This window comes from Microtus oregoni, unplaced genomic scaffold (genome assembly GCF_018167655.1).
Source record: "Microtus oregoni isolate MIOR12 unplaced genomic scaffold, Mior012 000001F_ref0000356, whole genome shotgun sequence".
NCBI classification, from domain to species: Eukaryota; Metazoa; Chordata; class Mammalia; order Rodentia; family Cricetidae; genus Microtus; species Microtus oregoni.
Window position 1 is genome coordinate 50,737,784 of NW_024543060.1, and position 17,950 is coordinate 50,755,733.

The 17,950-nt window shown below is 48.5% G+C and overlaps 1 protein-coding gene across 2 annotated transcripts in view; it reads left to right on the forward strand.

The window, feature by feature from the left end:
* Window positions 1-13,338: 13,338 nt before the first annotated feature.
* Window positions 13,339-17,950, forward strand: part of Farp1 (FERM, ARH/RhoGEF and pleckstrin domain protein 1) — a 222,899-nt gene continuing 218,287 nt past the window's right edge. Inside the window, exon 1 of one of the 2 annotated variants that reach the window (XM_041670244.1) lies at window positions 13,339-13,937. The gene's annotated coding sequence lies outside the window, so the exon portion shown is untranslated. The remainder of the gene's footprint in view (window positions 13,938-17,950) is intronic. The other variant, XM_041670237.1, reaches the window with a different exon arrangement.

The following is a 17,950-nucleotide window of genomic DNA, read 5'->3' on the forward strand; positions in this document are numbered from 1 at the left end:
TGCACAATAGCATGTCACAGGACTGGCCAGCCTCCCTGTCCCTCCTGGTCCCCACTGCCCCTGTCCACAGACTCTGGAAACCCCTGTTCTGCTCTTTGCTTCCCTGAAACTTGTTACCGTTCCACAGTGGTGAGATCATGTGACAGCTGTCAAGAAGACAGAAAGCCTACACTTCCAAGCAATGAAAATTCTCAGACTTGCTCTCAGGCATGGTGTATCCTCTCCTAAAGAACACGATGGGCTAGACGCCAGACGAGTGCAGTCTGTGGTCCTCCTAAATTTGTTAGGGCTCAAGTAGGGACAGTGAAGTTGAAACGAGAATAATCCGAAGTTCTTGCTCTTTAAAAAGTTATCTTTTAGGACTTCCTGCAAAAGCATGGCACATGCACAATCCGTCCTTCTTCTCCCTCTCCATCTCCTCCCTTGTCCCTCCCTCCTAAATCCATGGTTTCTTAATTATTCTTACACATATGTGTGTGTACATATGCACAGGTATACATATAACCTACCAAGTCCATTTAACTTGCATGTATGTACGTGTTCAGGGCTGTCCACTCTGGACTGGACAATCTGTGTGGAAGCTCATCCCTGGACGGACTCTCCCTTCCCTGCAGGCATTGGCTGCCTATAGCTCTTCATTTAGGGGTATGACCATGTGGAATTTCCCTGTCCACATTGCCAGGTCAGCTTTATGCTGGTATTGTTCAGGTACCCACACTGTGAAGGGCTTGTGCATAGCTTCCCTGTCATGCCTAGGGTTCTCTGGCTCTTACAATCTGTCTGTTCCCTCTTCTGTGATTTCCCCCGAGCTTTAAGAGGAGGAAGAAGTTATACTGCAGATTTCTCAGATGGAGCTGGGTACCCCACAGCCACTTTTTCTCTGCAGTATGACCAGTTCCGCATCTCCATAACCATCTCCATCTGTTGCACAAACAGTGTTTCTTTGAGGAGAGGTGAGAGCCACGCTTAAACTGTATCTTTTTATCCCATTCTGTTTTCTATTCCAGGACTTTTCCCATCTGTCTGGGATTTCTGAAGACCGAGGCTAAGAGAATGGCCTCTGAAACTCAACTCCCATGTTGGAATCCTGCGTCTAAATAGCTGTGTGACTGCTGGTAAGCTACTTAGCCTCTCTGTGTCTGATTCATTCTCTATAAAACAGGTATTATAATATAGCTCCAATTTCATAGGGTGATATGTCAGTCAAGTGAGTTAATTTCCACTAAAGCCATAAAAGCTAAGCCTACTTTAATAGTTCTGAGTAAAAAGGAAGAAGTTCTAGGAGTTGAAGTTAACAGTTACAACTTGAAGGAGATTCTAACTAAACTGGAGTAGAATTATTGAGACTGGAATTCATTTGTAAATGAAATTTTCTGGCCCACCTAGTTCTACAGCCATTCAGTCCCAACTAAATATACAGAGACTTATATTAATTATAAATTATTTGGCCTGTTGCTCTGGCTTATTACTATCTAGCTCTTACAACTTCAATGAACCCATAATTCCTATCTGTGTTTAGTCATGTGACTTGACACCTTTTCTCAGTGAGGCATTCTCATCTTGCTTCCTCTGCTTCTGGGTGGTGACTGTGACTCTGCTTTTCCTCTTCCCAGAATTCTTCTTGTCTGGTTGTCTTGCCTATACTTCTTGCTTGGCTTTGGGCCAATCAACATTTTATTAAACCAATACAAGAGCATTATCCCACAGGATTTTCCTTTTTTTTTCTTTTCAAAACAAGAAGCCTGAATCTAATCTCCTTTGCTTAGCTTTTTTTTCCCCTGACCATTATCCATAACAATTTGCAACCAACACTCTAAACAAAGACAAACATCCATAATCCATTTTTTGGGAACATGGGAATAGTTTCCTATGCCACTTCCTGCTAATTGGGGGTGCTGATAATCTTTTGGGAATTCTGAGAAAATTTAGGGTTATGGTTGAATCTTGACTGGAGTATTCTGTGAGGCTGGATCACCTCAGCTACTCTTTTTGAAGCTATTCTGGATGTAGCACTCAGAGGCAACTGCAACAGAGGTGTTCTGAACACCGGCCCTCAACAGAGATTTTTCAGAGGGTCTTTCTTGATCAAACCTGAATTTTCTTAACACAGTAAGAATCCATAGCCTCTCATTTCCTGTGAAAATAAAAGCAGTACCTCTTTCCCAAAATAACATACTTTTTTACTTAAATTTTGAAGTCGAGATATTATTAAGATATATAGGTTGGTTTAATCCAGCAGCATTTATAATCAAATGTCTTTTAGCAGCTGTTGCTCCCTCCTCAGCAGTCAAACAATTCAAAGACAACACAATAACATACAGTATCCAGATTCTCTGTGTATTTTCCATCTTTATGTGGCTTTTTAAAATTATTATTATTCTATTTCTTTTTTAAGGACTTTCTCTATCCTTTCTCTTTTCTCTCCCAAGTCTATGTATATATTTAAATACACTGTAAACTGTTTGAGGATTTTTAGTCTGAATCTGTTTTTATTGTGTATCTCTACCTTTTTCTGAGCACATGAGTCTTTAATCTGCTAAGTGGGTGTGGCTAGGATTAAAGTGGTGGCTTTGGTAGCTGATTTTGCCCAATTCCTTGGCTTCTTGAGAAGGTTCATGGTGGAGGTACTGGCGGGAGCCAGGTTTATTGCTACAACTCTGTGGCATCTCTAGGTCCACGCCACCAGCAAGAGCATGCCACCAGCTGCTCATAAACACCATTTAAGTCTGGTAGCAGGGCCTCTTAAAGGAGCCATGAGGTTTTTGTGCTAATGCTGAGTCAGGAAGCATCTCTTAAAGGAGCCTCTAGCAAACAGAGCCCACTCGGGAAAGTGTTGCTGTCAAGAAGCCATCCTTGACTTCCCAAGCTCTCAGGTTTTATGTGGATGTGGTTGCTGCATGTTGGGCACCATTTGCTGTACTATTTCTAATTGGTCTTACTAGTAAAATCCTGGAGCCAGATATCAGGGCAAATGCTGAAAGATCAGAGAGAGAAAGGAGCAAGCCATAGCCAACTCTTACCTTGCTAACTCCTCAGCCAAAAAGGGCTGAGCTCCTGTCTCCTCCCACCTTATATTTCTCTCACTGTCTGGCCATATCATTTCCTGTCTATCTGTACAGATCTCCAGACCTCTATGGCTAAATAGAAGCTAGCTCCCTCCTCTGATCTTTAGGCAAGCTTTATTTGTTGGAATACAAACTGAAAATTACCACATTTCCCTTTTTTGTCTAAAATAAAAAGGTTATAAGAAAAACTTTATGCAAAAGAAACAATAGCTATATACAAAAATACAGGCAATGAATACATCAACAATGTCTAGTCCATGTGACAAATTCAGAGAAAATACTCCATATCTGTCTTACCTTGATGAGCCCAAAAGTTGACCTTAATTCACTTTTTATTCTAACTTGCATTACCAAAGCTGTCTTTTAATGTCTCTCGCCCTTATACACTTTAAACCTTTTTTCTGAACCTGGTAACAAAGAAAACTATAACTATAAAGTCTTCAACTCCACCAGAGACCTGAGAAGGAAATAATACTAACTGAATCAGCAGGAAGGGTGAGCAAGCAACTTCCAAAAACTGTGAGAAATGACAGAAACAGCTGGCTGCCTGGACACTCACCTAGGGTTCTTCTGCAACATTGGGGCATCCATCTTCAGTCCACAGGCCTAGCATACCTGACAGACTTTTCTGTGAAGCGGGATATTCTGAAGACATCTCTCCCCTGCTAACATTGGGCCTGGCTCCCCCACACCTTCGCCAGCAGGGTCAGCTCTACTGTGCTGCCCAGGTGAGGTGCAGCCTTGGCTGCCCTCTGGTCCGTTGAGTCCCCCGGCCCCTGCCGCACGGCCTGTGGCTCGGGTGTTGCTGGAATCCTCTTTGAGCCTGGACTAGAAAGCCCAAAAACTGCTTTTGATGATGAGGGAGTAATTAAGGATTCTCTTAAGAGACCCGGTGTTATGAAAAGCAGCAGAGAAAGGAGTTCGGGTTAAAGATAAATTAGTTAACTGGATTATGTCATAGAAATAAAAATTCCCTAAAAAATCCAATATATATTTAAATTAAATTTATATTCAACAAAGAATATTTGATATTTCTTTGTTTGGTTCTTTTCTTTCCCCATGTGGGCCCAAGGATTGAATTCAGGTCGGTAGACTTGGCAGTTAGCACCTTTTACCCATTGAGCCATCCTCCTGCCTGAAGTTGGCATCTTAAACAATCATGAATGAGATAGGATATTCAGATGGCGTCTATAGAGCCACGGGGGAAAAAGACAAAAGTTGGCTCCACATCTTATTTCTCATGTCAAAATAAATACCATATAGATCAATGATAAAATATAAGATTAAACTGTAGAAATGGAAAGGATGTTTTTTAAATAACTTGAGTAAGGAGGGCTTTTTCAAGTAAAAAAAACCATGAAACTATAAAAGCAAACATCAGAAAACCATGACACAATAAAGAGGGGGAACTTGCCACACAATGTACAGTAAGCCAAAGCCAGAGAAGCACATTCCCTGCAGGACCTCAAGGGCTGAGGACCTCAACACCTCAAAGATACTATCTGAGAAAAAAGCAAAGGACCAGTGACCCACTGGATGGCAAGATGAGGAGGGACGCAAGGGGCGGTTCACAGAGAAGGTGAACGCGGAGCTGAGTGTGGCTGCACACACCTTTAGTCCCAGCACTCGGGAGGCAGAGGCAGGTGGCTCTCCATGAGTTCTAGGCCAGCCTGTCTACATATTGAGTGAGAACTTGTCTAAAAAAATGAAATGTAAAATAAGGAAATAAATATTAAAAAAGGTGACCATTATAAGATGATGGCGCTGTTTTCTCTTGCAGCAGCGACAAGCACTGGTCATCACCACGGAGCTGCTGTGAAGTTGTTCTGCATTTCTGGGGCTGGACTGGGAAAACCGTAAGCATTCCCGTTTCTTCTCGGTGTCTCCTTCCTTCAGACACATGGCCAGAGCTTCAGTGTGTTTGTGCCGGGCTTTGGGCTCTTTCACTGTCTCTGATGCCCCCTCCTCACATAGGACATGGTTTTTCTCTCTCTTCTCCTCCTCCTCTGTCTCCTCTGGGTGGCTGCCGAGATTTACAGTTTGCCTGCCCCGGGGACTTTTTCTTTAAACACTAAGAAATTGTTCCCCAGGCATATTTTTAATTTTAATTTTTAGAATAATGAGATTTAGAAGATTGCCATGGGTATGTGGAGACTGCTCAGTGCTTAGAAGTGTTTTCTCAGTCATGAGGGCCAGGCGCGGATCCCAGCATTCACATAGCAAACTAGGTGTCCTGGGAACTGCCTCTCTGTGGCTGTGTACAGTTTCAACTCTGAGAGGTCCGACACCTCTCCCATCTGACCTCTGCACTCCAAGGTGTAGATACACCCTCATACACACACATACAGAAGTAACAAATCTTTAAAAAAAAAATTTGCCATGCCATCTCTGTTTGTGGACATTCCTGTCACCTGCTGTCTCATGGCATAATGACCTAAAACACCCACCTCATCCAGATGCCGAGTGCCGTGTGGGAGATCTGAGCGAGAACAGACCTGATAGGACCACATGTATTGGAATGCTCTGTCCTGAGTTGGTGGAACTGTTTGGGAAGGATTATGAGGTGTGGCCTTGGGTGGGCTTTGAGGTTTCTGAAGGTCATGCATGCCCAGTTAGTGCTCTCTGCCCCGTGTGTGTGGATCAAAACGTGAGCGCTCAGTCTCTGTTCCAGGGCCTGCCTGCTGGTTGTCACTCTCTCTGCCATCAAGGTCCTGGCTCTAACCCTCGCAATTCATGAGTCCCAATTAGACTCTTCTCTGAGTAGCCTTGGTCATGGTGTCTTCTCAGAGCAACAGAAAGGTGACTAAGACATTGGGAACAAGAATTTGGACAGGGCGTGACTGGGATGCTTCTCTGCTCTGTGGCCTGGCAGGAGCTGGAGGGATTCAAAGGTTGGGCTGGTGGGAGACCCTGGGGATAGTAGGGTGAAGCTACTCTGAGACACCTACCTCCCTCATACCCTGCCACATGGGCCGGGATGAATCCTGGGCTCCCAGGACTGTGCCTAGCATACCTCCAGATAGCTTGAGCATGGCAGTCTTGGGAGAGTTTGGACTTGTGACGTGGAGCACGTCTCCCTGAGAAAGTCTGTACTGAGAACAAGTTAGAAACAACATGGTCAGCCTGATGGTGGTGGCACAGGCCTTTAATCCCAGCACTCAGGAGGCAGAGGCAGGCTTATTTCTGTGAGTTCGAGGCAAGCCTGGTCTACAAGAGCTAGTTTCAGGACAGGCTCCAAAGCTACAGAGAAACCCTGTCTCGAAAAACAAAACAAAACCAAACCAAACAAAAAGAAGCCACATGGTCTCTCTGAGTTGGTCATAAAGGCCTCATGCACCGACTCTACTGTCCTTTATTGACCGAAAGATTGACAGCTGGCCCGGCTTCAAAGAGCAGATCAGTGATGGAATGTTCACTATGGCGGACATGTTTGAGATCTGCAGAGTGGAAGGACACATGACTGGACACTCACTGGAGTGTGGCTAACGGAGATGTCCCTCAGGCATTCCTTTGATCCCCAGTTTCTGCTCTCCCACCCCTCTTTGCCCTTTCCCTGACCCAGGTCTGTCACTGCCATGGCTTCCTCTTCTCAAGTCTGAAACTCCCCCTGCAGAAGAACGGAGGTCTCACCTCCAGACATTGCCTAGCAGCCCTGAAGCTCTCCAACCCCAGGGGTTCACAGCATGCCAGTCTCTCTCTTGGCAGCTTAGCTTCATTAGGTCGATTAAGGAGTTGCTAACTCCAATGCCATAGACAGGAGGGTCCAGTGCCAGCCCGGACCCTAAATTATTTCTCCAGACCAGTGGGGAGGTGTGGGAATAAAGACACAACTCACATGACTTTATCAGGAGGGAGATTCTCAGTGATCCCTCATGAAATCCTGAGTTCACATCCTGAAAATTCCTCCGTTTATTCTCCAGTCTTATATACCAAAACATGAACTGAGGGGGAAATTCATTAGCATTCTGTTTCCTAGGTAACCAGGCAAATGTCTTTGGTCACATCCACACCTTTGACCACACCTTTCAATGCCCGTTCTGTCATCTCCCTATCTTCCTGCTCTGTATGCCAGCTCTGTCACGTAGGCTGAATTAACATCTCTTCTCAGGTGTCCTCCAAATTACAAAGAAGGAGCAGAACAACATCCTGACCCTTTGTTTGTGATGGCAACAGGCTAGGTGACCACCTCGTGTGTGGCAGGTGCAAACTGTGGCATGGGCTTCTGGTCACCATACCATGTAGAAATATGGGCCTACAGGAGGTACCCCCCAAAGGGGCGGAGTTTGCAGGGTGAGCGGCTGAAATTCAATTCAATTCAAACACCCAAGATGCGCTGCCATTTAGACAGAGAGACTCATATTCTTCCAGATAATATGACCTTGAACATTGAACACTCTTGTTTCTACCACATTATGATATGACAGCTAAGTATTGCAAAGCAAGCCACCCCCAAATACAGTGCCCATAACATGTCTCATCTCACAGATTTCAAGGGTCAAGCACAGAGGAATTGCTTAGTTGGATCTGCTGGTTCTGCAATTATTTCAAGGCTCGCCTGGAATGCTCCCCGCTTTGGTCCACTCACATGAATTATGACAAGGCTCCACAACTCAGAGGCCATTGGACTAAGTTCTCAATTCCTTAGGAGCCCCTGGCAGGGAAAGCCCCCTCTATTGTCTATGACTCTGGATAAGCAGCTCCCACCTTGACATCATGCTAAAAGGGAAGCCAGAGAGCGGGTAAGGGCAAGTCACTAGAAAGAGAATGCAAACAAGATGGTGGTTCTAGTTTGGGTGTCAAGTGTCCCTGATAGAGTCACATGTTTGAATGCTTGGCTCCCAGATGGTGAGCTGTTTGGGGAAGGTTTGGAGCCTTTAGGGTTTGGAGTCTTTAGGAAGTGAAGCTTTGCTGAAGGGGTTGATCATGTGGGTGGACCCTGAGTTTAGACAGGTAGGTTCAACTTCCAATCAGCCATCTGCTTCTTCTTCTGTCAAGAGGTAAAGTCAAGTCTCAGCTCTGCCTTCCTGCCACCATGGAGTCACCAGCCACCCTGCTTTCCCCTCTGTAATGGACTGTATGCCCATAAACTTCGAGCCAACGCCTTTCTCCCTGAAGTTGCTTCTTGTATACATCACAGCAAAAGGGAACAGATGCAATAGAAGTCACTAAACTGGCTGTTTCTGTCAGCTTGACACAAGCCAGAGTCTTCTGAAAGGAAAGAGCCTCTATGGAGAAGACCCTCCATGAGATCGGGCTGTCGGCAAACCTGTAGGGTGTCTTCTTAATTAGCGACTGATCTGGGATGGCCCAGCCCATTGCAGGTGGTACCATCCCTGGGCTGTTGACGCTAGGTCTATAAGAAAGCAGGCTGAACAAGCCATGATAAGCAAGTCAGTCATCAGCACCCCTCTGTGGCCTCTGCATCAGCTCCTGCCTCCAGGTTCCTGCCCTGTTTGAGTTCCTGTCCTGACTTCCTTCCGTGATGAACAGTGATGTGGAAGTATGAGCCAAATAAACTCTTTCCTCCACACCTTGCTTTTGGTTGTGGTGTTTCATCACAGTAACGGTGGCCCTAAGTAGGAAGTCACATATGCTGTAACCTAACCACACACGTGATCTCTTCAGTTTTCCCTTTGCCATGGCACTGAGTCACCGTGACCTGAAGGCCAGAGCATCTGTAGGATATATAGACCATGAGTAAACCAGAGCTCTCGTCCATAGGGGCTTCAGGCAGCCTAGCTGCAGGCTCCTCAGGTACTGACCTTGCAAAACTGCAGGTCCAGGAAGCAGCATGGTCCCAAACCCAGAGATTCCCGACTAAAGAATGGTGATGTTGGCCAGGGGAGTGGATGCTAACCGTGGGAGAAGTTTGTCTTTAAAGTAACACATGAGCTCTTCACAGTAAAGATTTGTGCACAAGCATTTAAAAAAATATCTGATTATGATTGTTTTGCTTGCATATGCACTTCATACATGCCTGTTGCTTGCACAGGTCAGAAGGTATTGGGTCCCCTGGAACTGGAATTATGGGTAGTCGTGAGCCAACGTGCATGCTGGGAACTGAACCTTGGTCTGCTGCAAGAGCAGCAAGTGTTCTTAACTGCTTAAGTGATCCAACTGTTCAGTGTCCCTCCCCTTTGTATAAGGCTAGAACATTTCAGATGTCTAAAAGCGGACGGGAAAACTACCTCTGAGAAATGATACCGGGTACAGATAGGGAGTGGTTGCTTGGCAGCATTCTGCACTACATTTTACCATGTGAACACGGGATTGTTCCATAATTGTATGTGTGTGTGTGTGTGTGTAAGAGAGAGACAGGGTCTCACTATGTAGGCCTGACTGGTTTGAAATTCACTATAGTGACCAGGCTACCCTCAAACACATAGAGATCCACTTGCTTCTATCTGGCTAGTGCTAGTATTAAAGGTACACACCACCATACCTGCTGTGGGACAATGGTCTTTTATCCTGTCACTTGTATTATTTTTAATAAAGTACTGATTGGCCAGTAGCCTGGCAGGAAGTAGAGGCGTGGCAACGAGAATTCTGGGAAGAGGAAGTTTCAGTCGGCAGTCGTGACCCAGCCTCAGAGGAAGGAAGATGTGACATCCTCGCCAAAAAAGGTACCAAGTCACATGGCTAACTCAGACAAGAATTATGGGCTAGTGTAAGATATAAGATTTAGTTAATAAGGAGCCTGAGCCAATGGGCCAATCAGTTTATAACTAATGTAGACTTCTGTGTGATTCTTTAGGACTTAACAGCTGCAGGACTGGGCGGGACAGAAAACCTCGGTCAACACATACCCACCTGTTTTTGTTTTTAGAGATATATGTGTGTGTATGTGTGGAAGAGCTGTAGTTACAGGCGACTGTGAGCCATCACGTGGGTGCTGGTTACCAACCTCAGGCCATCTGCAAACAAACATCCTGTTTGTGTGGAGTTTTGTTTGTTTGAGACATGGTGTCACTATGAAATTCAGGCTAGTCTTGAACTTGCCATCTGTTGGTCAGAAATTTCCCCTGAGTTGAAACATTCCCTCCATCAGGGAGAGGGGGAGGCACTTGAGACTCTCACAGGTCTGCGAAGCCGAGAGGAGACCACCGGCTCCTTGCTTCTCCCATCAGTCCTGCCAGTCCTGCAGAAAGCTCCGGATGGCAGCTTTCACCAACTGTCGTCTGTGCTGGGTACGCTTTTGATCACGTAGCTGCTTTATGCCACCCTGTTCCTCACCCATACTTTGGTCAGTAGGAAAATCTCACCCGCTTGCCAAGCTGTGCCTGGGTGCAGCTGTCACTTTGGTCTGCCCTCTTTCTGGGAAGGGGGGACCTGTGTTTTGTGTCTCCCCAGAAAAGTCTGTCACAGAACTATAGGTATGAACCACTTTTACAAAAGGTAAAATTAGGGGATGGAGAGATGGCTCAGAGGTTAAGAGTACTGGCTGCTCTTCCAGAGGTCCTGAGTTCAGTTCCCAGCAACCACATGGTGGCTCACAACCATCTGTAATGAGATCTGGTGTCCTCTTCAGGCAGAACACTGTATACACAGTAAATAATTAAAAAATTAAAAAAATAAATTTAATAAAAGGGTCTCAGTAATAGCTTACTAAAAAGCTCCACCTACAGTTTGGGGTGCTGTAAATATTTATATTCTGAAGGTGAGGCAGCAGCTGGTCACCGTGACAAGGGACAGCTTGGTTTCCGGTGGCTAAAGTAATGGAGACAACCTAAAGTGTGCATTCTACACCATGCAGGTCCTCTGGGCCGCCTCGCTCACCCCTTCCTAATTCCCTTGCTCTTCTTTCCCGCACTCACTCTTTGCATCAACTCCTACTCAGTCTTCTGGCTCTCTCCTCCTGTCTCCAGTAAAAGTTACTTTCTTAAGTTATTAATTTTGAGATAACAAAACAGCATGACAGGAGTCCATGAGATGGCTCGGCGGGTCAGGGTGCTTGTTACCAATCCTGACAACCGGAGCTCCGTCCCTGGAACCCACTTCATGGAAGGAGAAACAACGCCCAGAAGTTGCCCTCTGACCCCCACATAGATGCATAGTGCATGCATGCACACACCCAGCATGCACACACCAGCATGCACACAGCCCACGTGCACACACCACCCAGCATGCACACACTCCACGTGCACACACCACCCAGTATGCACACACCACCCAGCATGCACACACCACCCAGCATGCACACATTCCACGTGTACACACCACCCAGCATGCACACACTCCATGTGTACACACCACCCAGCATGCACACACCACTCAGCATGTACACACCCAACGTTCACACACCCAACGTTCACACACCCAACAAATAGCTCTAAAAGCAAAACCAAACCAAACCATTCTTATCCCAGAAATACAAAACAGTTGAGCCAAAACTGCATGCTGGGCCGTGGTGACACAGGCCTTTAATCCCAGCAATCAGGAGGCAGAGGCAGGTGGATCTCCAGGTTTGAGACTAGTGTCTACGGAGCAAGTTCCAGGAGAGCCAGGGCTACAAAGAGAAATCCTGTCTTGAAAACCCAAATTGGAAGGAAGGAAGGAAGGAAGAAGGGAAGGAAGGAAGGAAGGAAGGAAATGTTGATCTTCAATGAGGACCACTGGGAAGATGCTATTGTTTGTCTTTTTGTAACACCTACCATTTTGCTTTAATTCATGAGACACAGCACATTACAGCCAACACAGTCCCTGGATCAACCAAAGCATGCCACCTGGAATGTGTTAGAACCAGGCAGATCCAGAATCTGCACCAGAACAAGACTCCCAGGTGATTTCCACTTCAGCTATAGGGGTTCTTAGCTAACTGGGCCCCACGCTGGGAATCACCTGCAGTAACTTTAAAACTACGCAGGCTGTGTCACAGGCTCAGCAATCAGTCTGGGCCTTGCTACCTTGTTTCTGTGAGGAGACCCCGTGAATCTCCGTGGCTCTCCGGGTATGGTAACTAGATGTCAGGGCTTGGTAGGCCCGTGGCCGATTACCAAGAAGTTAATTTCATGCTTTCACTGGGCCTAGTGGTTCAGACTGTAATGTTTGAGGGGCAGAGGCATGCGGACCAGCCTGGACTACATAAGGAGCCTCTTTCTGGGGAGCGATGGAGAGTAATTTCCATTCCTTAAAACTGAGTGCGGCTACTGCTGCCCTTGGTGGTCCAACCACTACCCTTAAGAAAATGGCTGGCTGAAAATAGCTAGTCCGTACTTGTAAAGCCACACACAGCTTGGCCACGGAGCCGGCTTCCGACCCACCCATTTTCTTTCCAGCAAACTGCCCAAGGCCTTCCTGGTTTTCCAGAGCCAGGGGAACTTAACTTCGAGTGTGCAGCATGAAAGAAGGAGCCCCGATCCTCAGTAGGCGGCTTTCTAGCCCCATGATGTGCCCCTCTCTGGGTAACCGAGCTTTCTCATCTCAAGCCTCCCTTCCCACAGGGGCAGTTCCCATTCGCCAAGCTTCTCCTTTACAGTGTGCCCCTTGGGCCTGAAGTCAGTGAATTGCTCCAGGGCGCAAAGTGACCAGATTCTGAGCCAGACTGGCGCTAGAGGTGGGAACACACCAGCTTCTGGATCCAGCAGAACGGGGTTTTCCTGTTTCATATGTTCAATGACCCAAGACCTCTCCCAATGGTGGGCAGAGAGCAGAAGCTGGGAAGGGGGATAAAAGGAAAAACAAAAACAAAAAAAATTTAAAAAGCACCTGGTAGGTGGGGGCAGGGACCGAAAGTCACCTAGGGTCCTGGGCCTTCTCTGTGCAGATTTTCCCCCTTTATCACCAAGTTCTGGAAAACAAGAAGAGGACCGAACACCTATAGCAGGCCACCCTCGCGGGGCGCTCTGCTGTCCCCTGGCCGAAGGGTGATGGGGGTGATCACTGTCGTGGGATTCGCTCTGGCGGACTTTGGGCCTAGGCAGCATCAGAGGTGGCACCTGCGCCTCTGGCATAGACTCCCGCGCAGCTTGGGGTGGTGCCGGAAGCCTGCGCGAGTAGCCCGAAGGGGTGGGTGCGGGGAAGGTGTCTTTGCAAGACGTTTTCCACGCAATGTCGCAGCCCTAGCTGGGCTTGCCAAAGCGACCTGAGGAATCGGTGCCACGGATCTCCCGCCATCTGCTGCTGGTTTCTTGGGTGCGCCAGTCTCCGGCTCTCGGCATTCCACTCACTAGGGACCAGCGCTCGCCTCTCGGCGGTGGCTCTTCTTCCCGCGCTCGGCTTGGTGGCCCAGCTCCGAGAGCGGCTCTGGCCGCACGCCCAAGTAAGGCACCGTTTCTGGGCTGGGCGGCGCTGCCCTGCCTGCGGGCCACCTCTCTGCGCACCTGCCTCCCGGGCGGAGCGAACGGGGCGGGGCCGGGCGCGCCGGCGCAGGTCACGGCTCGGACGCTGGAGGGGGCTGTGGTTCTCCGCTGTCCCCAGGCTGTGCCCAGGCTCCCCCTGCCGAGGGCCCGGCCCAGGCCCAGGGAGGGGCGGTGGTGCCCCGCACTTCCCGCTCGCCAGTCTCGGAGGTGGCTGGTCCCGGCGCGGGCGCAGCAGCTGCGGAGAGCGGGGAGCGGGGCGAAGAAGGCGCGGGGCGGGGACGCGGCCGCCGCCCGCTCTGCGCCGCTCCTCTCCGTGCGAGTGGCTCTCCGGCCGGGCGTCGAGGCGGCCACGGCGACCCGGAGCGCGCTCCCCACCCACCCCGCCTGCTCCGCCCTCCCCTCCGCCCCGCGCCACCTTTGATGGCTCGGACCTCGGCCGGCCGCCGCCTGCCTAGCTCGCGCGCCCGCCGCCCGCGGGGACCCCTCGCTCGTCGCCGCCGCCGCGCCCTCGCCAGCCCTGCAGCCCGCAGCACGCAGCACGCAGCCCGGACCCGGAGCCGCCGGAACCGCCGAGGTAGGAGGCGCGCGGCGAACAATGACCGCGGCTGGAGGGCGGCCGCCGGGGTGGACCCGGCCGCGGCGGCAACTTGTGAGAGTCCCTGCGGCCGCGGCCCCGGGTGCGGGCCGAGCTGGCCGCGGGATCAGCGGGGACGGTCCCGCCTGTAGCCGGCGGCCGCAGGGCCCTGCAACAATAGCGGGAGCCGGAGCTCCCTGGGCTCCCGTGGCGCTCACCTCCGCGGACCTGGGCTGCGGGGCTCTGAGCTTGTGGACCCCCCCCCCCCCAACCTCCCCGGCCTCCACTCGGCGGGCGCCCTTCCCCCGCTTCCTCCCTTCCCACCCTGCCCGGTGACAGCGACCCCGACGCCTCTTCCGGACCTAGGGCTGCAATCTCAGCCCTGGAGGTCGGTTCCCCGGCCGCCGAGGCGCGGGTGCCGCCGTGCCGGGTCCCCGCAGCTCGCCCACGCGCGGCGAGAGCTTCCCGGTGGGTGACAAAGAGGAACACACCCTCTTAAGTTAGATCTTGTGTCTCTTTGCTGTATGCCTTATCGAGGGGAAAGTTTTTTTTTCTTTTTCTTTTGAAAGCACAGGATATGTATATATATTTTTTCTTTCTTTCTTTTTTTTTTTTGTGCGTGAGGCATTTCAGAACTTCTGGTTGTGATTTTTAGGATTTTAAGTTCGGGAAACTTTAGCCGTGTGATCCATCCGGACCCCTCTGAGTGAGTGTTTTATACTTCGGAGTCGTGGGGGGATACGCGTTTCATTGATGGGACTTGAAGATCAGCTGCTGGTGGGGATTTCGTAGTCTCCAAAAAAAAAAAAAAAGGGGAGGTAGGGTTCACAAAGAAACGAGGTTTTGAGACTTGCTTGCTGGTGGAGATGTAGGAGAGCGAGTGCCTGCCTCTCATCTGGAACAGTTTACCGTGCTCAACCTCTCTTACCCCTCCCCCCTCCCCGGAGTTCGGTGGCCTCGGGCTGTTTCATTTATTTTTGTTCCTGCGTTCCTCCTTGCTAGTTTCCCGCGTTAGACTCCCTTAGCTCTGGCCCCTGACCTTGGGTACCCCCGAGACCACCGTCTCCACCTTCCAGCGGGCAGCGATTTCTGAGCCTAACCTCGACCCATGCCATGTTAATGTGCTTCGCACGTGGGGACTTGCCAAGCCCACTTCAGAATATTACCCCAGCGTTGTCTTCTTGCTTTTCTTTTTCTATCTGAACAAGGAATGGAGAAAGAAAGAAAGAAAAAGCCTTTTGGGTTCTGGAAGCACTAGTAGGGAGTCGCCTTAAAAATTGGCTTGGTTTTTTTAAGGATGAGGTGGGGCTCTTCTCAGATCCCAGCCGTCTTTGCTCAGCCCCACTGTTCTCGCTGGGGCCTTATCCTCAGCTTTTCAGGTGGGTGGGTCCCTGCCAATGCGTGTCTTCTGTGGGTATGGTATCCACACGGCTCACTTTATATTCCTGCTGCATCGGTCTGCAGCAAGACACTAATATTGGACCTACTCCAAGCACAACGAAACGTTTGTGTTTTTAGTATGTCTGGCTAATAGCTCTGCTTCTGGGTAAAATAAATAGAAGCATTATTGGGCAGTGACTGGCCTACTGGGGGAGTTGGTGGTGTAGATAGCCAGCAGATGTCTGCCAAGCCCACAGGAAGCTAGAAATACTTGGTCATCAATGAGGTAACCACCTCCTCCGGGTGAACGCAGGACTCTAGTGTGCTCCTCTGATTCGGGGTTCGCTGTTAGATGTAGGAGTTCTGTATCTTGGGGATCCTTCTGAAGTTAAGTACCCCCACTTCCTTTTGAGATAGGATAGGGCAGCGTATCCCTGGCTGGTCCAACTGGAGATCCTCCTGGTTCAGCCTCCCCAAGTGTGCATGTATTGACACCTGTTTGTAATGTACTTTTCTGCGTCGATATTCTCTTCTGGGCATTGATATTGGGATCATTGTTTTGGATTATTTTTGATCTTGTTTTTCATTAAAGGAATTATCCAAGGGAAAAATATTTAAAGATGAAGATAAGATTAAAAGTAATATTGAAAAGGTTGAGGTGTGGGGGTCACATATGTAACCCCAGCATTCTGGAGGCAGAAGCAGGAGGCTCAGAGGTTACAGGCCAGCCTTGGCTGTGTAGTTAACTCAAGGTCAGCCTTAACTCCATAATCTCAGTAACAGAATGGATAAAAAAAGGGAAAAGGAATGCTTAATAGTTTATTTCATTTGGAAAAATGAGTAGATGAACTCTAGATAGGAAAGACAAAACCTAATTTTTGCATGTTGGTTTTATTTTGTAAAACCAGCCTGGGGATATGTCCGAGGACCATGGAGACTGACTTTATAGGGACCTTGTGTTTTGCTGGCTTGATGCACCCGGCCTCTTTTACCAATCTTTTGTGATTGCCTTGCTTGCTGCAGAGAATAAATGAGTATTTTTGAGAACTGCACTTTCCTCTCTAAAAGAAGATGGTAACAGTAAACAAAGAAGCCCCCACAGCCCTGTGACATAGTCCTTTGGGGTCCTTTCTTCCAAGGGCTGGCAAGTATTCCCAGTGTTGGTGGCCTCTTGCCTGGGTGAGGAGGAGGGCCTCAGGAGGCTGGAGTCTTCCCTGGCTGCCTTTCTCCTGTGTTTTGGTGCATTTGATGGCCAGGAGGTGTAAACGTGGAGTGTTCATCCTGGGTTCTGTTTCTAGCTGCCAATAAACCGGTTGTGCCAGCACGGCCTACTATACTGGCATTCCGGAGGGGTGTGTGTGTGTGTGTGAGGGGGGTGGGATCAGGTGTTCAAGGTCGTCCTTGGTTCTGCTGGCTGCTGCACAGTGAGTTCGAGGCCAGCCTGGATTAGATTTGCACACGTGCGCGCGCACACAGACACACACACACAGACACACACACAGACACACACACAGAGAGACACACACAGAAAGGAGAGCTCTCCCAGTGGACTCTTGAACATATGTGGTTGCAGTTTTCTGCCTTTTAATGGCTAACATTTGTGCTGAGGCATTACCCCATCATAGTCCTCTGGCCCTTTGTGACGCAGATTTGGTTGTTAACCCTTGTTAACCACTTCCATGTGGCCAAGGTAAGCCAAATGGTTTCCATTAAGAAACGAAAATGCCAACGTCTCTATCCACTTACACCAATTGTCACTTTCGTTTTTAAATCAAAAAGCCCCCAGCAAAACGCTCATTTCAATGGAGAGAGATTAGTTTTTACTAGGGAAATATCCTTTTTCTGTTTGAGTCAGTAGAAATGTTTTGGAGGGGATACTTTTCAAGAAGTGGATGATTGATACATTGTTTAAACATGGTACTCTGAGCATGCCTCTTGTGGAATAAAAACAAGGACCAACCATCCATTTGACTCACGTTGGCTGCAGGCTCAGGAGCTTACAGTGGTGTTGCAGTTTTGCTGTGGTATGGAAATTATAGACTGCAGCGTTTGGAGTTAGTGTGGGATTCTTCACTTGCACGGAATTAATTTCGTGTGTTAATCTGTCACTTGTGCATACATTAAAACACAAATGCCACAGGCCCAACTAGGCTGTCTTTAATGCATGCTGTGGAGTGCCAAGAAACCCAGCATGGCCATGGTCACTTTGTTTTGCTTGAAGACTTTTGGAGAAATGCTTTTCATAACGGTGATTTATTATCAACTTCAAAGGAAGATTTAGAAGTCAGGAGTATGAAACTTTCAGTTTTTCCTTCTCACCCTGTTATTTCCGGGTCTAGGATAGTGCCCGGAACATAGCAAACCCTTGATGAATGTTTGCTGAGTGAATTAGCATGCTTAGCTTTTAAGGCTCTTTTAAGTTAGTTCCTGGGTTGTTGTTGTTGTTGTTGTTTTGTTTTGTTTTTTAATATGGGAGACTTGACCTTAGCAGCACTAGGTTGCAGTTCTGGGAATATGAAAATTTGATATTTGAGTTTATATATCATTTCTTTGTAACTGAGCAATTTGGTCCTTAAAGCTGGCTGATGTGAAAAAGACTCAGTCATGTTTTACACGGACATAAAGATGATGCG